Source organism: Callospermophilus lateralis, chromosome 3 (genome assembly GCF_048772815.1).
Source record: "Callospermophilus lateralis isolate mCalLat2 chromosome 3, mCalLat2.hap1, whole genome shotgun sequence".
In the NCBI taxonomy this organism is placed as follows: domain Eukaryota; kingdom Metazoa; phylum Chordata; class Mammalia; order Rodentia; family Sciuridae; genus Callospermophilus; species Callospermophilus lateralis.
Window position 1 is genome coordinate 96,697,136 of NC_135307.1, and position 2,720 is coordinate 96,699,855.

General features: G+C 48.4%; 1 pseudogene; it reads right to left on the bottom strand.

Annotated features, from left to right (window-relative positions):
* Positions 1 to 448: 448 nt before the first annotated feature.
* LOC143394056 (mitochondrial amidoxime-reducing component 1 pseudogene) lies at positions 449 to 1,495 on the bottom strand (annotated as a pseudogene).
* Positions 1,496 to 2,720: the final 1,225 nt, after the last annotated feature.

The following is a 2,720-nucleotide window of genomic DNA, read 5'->3' on the forward strand; positions in this document are numbered from 1 at the left end:
CATTTCAGGCCTTATTTGAGGAACTATTCAATTTCTACTGCATGCCCCATATGTGGGGTGAACAAAACATTCCAGAACATTCTTCTGGCTCACCCACTCTTCCTCTTTCTCTTCTCTTTTCCTAAAGACTGAAGGTGAGATAATGGAGGTTAGCACTCTTGGTAGGTGAGTAAAGAAGAAGAAGGAACTATTCAATAATCAAGGTTAAACAGGGAATTTTTGGAATTCCATCATTTAAGTGACTTACTGAATCCTACTAAATTAACAAGACAATATTTCTTTGCTTTGTCCACTGGGTCCTGTAAGCATTAAGACATAAGTTAAAAAAAAAAAAAAAAAAAAAGGAATAAAAAAAGAAAGAAAGAAAAACTTAGAAATCACACATCAGAGAAAATGCTGCTGAGGTGTCATTTCTGAAGCACGATATAAGTCAAGAGTTGTCATTTTTCAGGCCATTTCTTTTAAAGACATCAGATATTCCAAAACACATGATTCCCATTACTCTCCCAGCAGGTATACAGGATCTCCCACTTTGACTGTCCCTGCATTGTCCAGAGCAAAATACTGTCCAAAGAGGGGTGATTTTCCATACAGCTTTTGTTCCGAAGGGTCACACTGGCGGTAACTCTTGAGCGTTTCCAGCTGCTCCTTCCTGCTGGTGATGCCAGTGTCTGGTTCCACTGTGGTTAGCATGCACCTGGAACAAGCCATCACCCTTTTCAGTTCCACATCCCCAATAAGAAGTTCATTCCAAGAATCCTCTGCATAGACACCACATCCTGAAATTACAATATTGGGCCTGCTTTAACTTTCTTCTCCAGCCTGGAGTTGAGATCCTCCAGGGATGCCTCAGAGAGGACCAAGAAAGGGCTGGCATCTGAGTAGGCAACCTGGTCTGTGGGTCGGAATGGGTCCTCGATTTGGTGAGAATTTCTTGGTTGCATGCGGGGCTCAAAGTGCACCAGGCGGTAGGACTGTGTCTTCAGGAAGCTGGTTATCCATTGAGCTGCGGCATCCCCGCAGTCCCTACCCTGGATCTCCAGGCCATGCACTCTGCACTTGGGCACAGCATTTGTGGTGGATATTTTGATGGGCAGCAGCAGATCCTTCATGCAGGCTGCACTCAGGTCAGGGTCTCACGGTCACAGGTCAGGGAAATCAGGACCAAGGGAGGTTCCTGTCGAGCAGTAACCATGTTCCCATCTTCATTGATCACAAGCCAAAACCTGTCCCACAGGGGTCGGCATCGCAGCCCCATGGCTGTGCATTCCGCCTCGCTTACCGACACCCCTTTGCAGGACTTGATCCGGTAGATCCACAGCTGCGCCACGGTGCCCACCTGCTGCAGCGGCCGGCACTTCCTGGGCCGCACTCGAAGCCAGGCGACAGCCCCCAGGGCCACCATGGCCAGACCTAGGGCAGCGACGCTGAGCCAACTTCGAGGCTGCGCCGGGAGGCCGAGGCGGGCCAGCGCCGAGGAACCGGTGGTACCCATGGCCCGAGATGCCCGGGGCGGCGGGAAAGCCTGCGTGGATGGACACTAGGCAGCGGTCAGACACTCATGCTTAACACCCCTTTTTCTGTAGCTTCTTGGCTTCACTTACTCTTGGTAGGGCTGACAAAAGTCATGTTTTAAAGGACCATTGACTTTTACTTTTAAATATCTATGAATGGCCAGTTTGTTTGTTTGTTTCCTTTTTTTAAGACTTTGCATACAGCAGTGCATCAGTGATACAGTTGTGAAATGTTTCCATTCCTTTGGGTTTCCCCAGTGATTGTTTTCCATCAGTCACTGCAGGAAGATTCAGCAAGCTTTGTTTTTCTTTCAAACATGCATTCAACTAAATATGATTCAGAATAGATTACTACTTCCTTTTTATCATTACAATTAGCTAAAAACAAAATTGCCAAACTGTTCACAAAACAGGATTTGCTTTAAGACCAACTCACAGAGTTAATTGAAGACTAATGGTGCAGTGAACTGCTGGGCCAGTTTAGCTAAGTGTCAGGAGCAAAATGAAGAAAGTCCTGGTTGGAGGCGCAAGGCTCCAAGGCTTCAGACTAGCTGTGGAACCTCAGTGGTGACTGTACAGCTCCATCCACAAGCAATTATTTGCAGGGTGATCACCATGGAGGAGGCACATAGCTGTAGGTGGATGTTCTTGGGACCCAGTGACCAGATGAGGGGGCACAGTGAACAGATGAGGGGCAACAGGAGTTGGGAATTGGGCAATCAGTAGGTACCTGCTAACATGGTCACAGTGTTCCCAGCAACCATGTGCATGGTGATTCCAATGCCTCTGTGCTGCATCCCATGGTGTGGCGGATGATGTGGGGGCGGGGAGCTGCATACAGTGGCTGTGCATGGTTAGTGCCTTGCTGTATACAGGCTCTGCTGGAGATAGGTACTTCACACAGGTACACAGCAGTCCAGCAGTGGGTGGGGGACCAGGACACTTAGTAAGGTGTGCCAGGAGTGTGACCTGTTTAGAAGGTGGAATTTGCTCAAGCGCATGTGTTAGGAGTATAGGCAGGAGCTGCTGCTGGGTAGACCCTGGGGAAACCAGTTCACGTCCACCTGGGACAGCACCTGGGCTTTGATTTCTCTTCTATCCTCATATTTGTAGATTAGTCTTTGGCTATACTGCCCTGCCGGGTGTTCAAGACCAAATAAGTGACTCCTACTTTGGCCCCAAATTAACCTGGCTCCCTTCCACTGT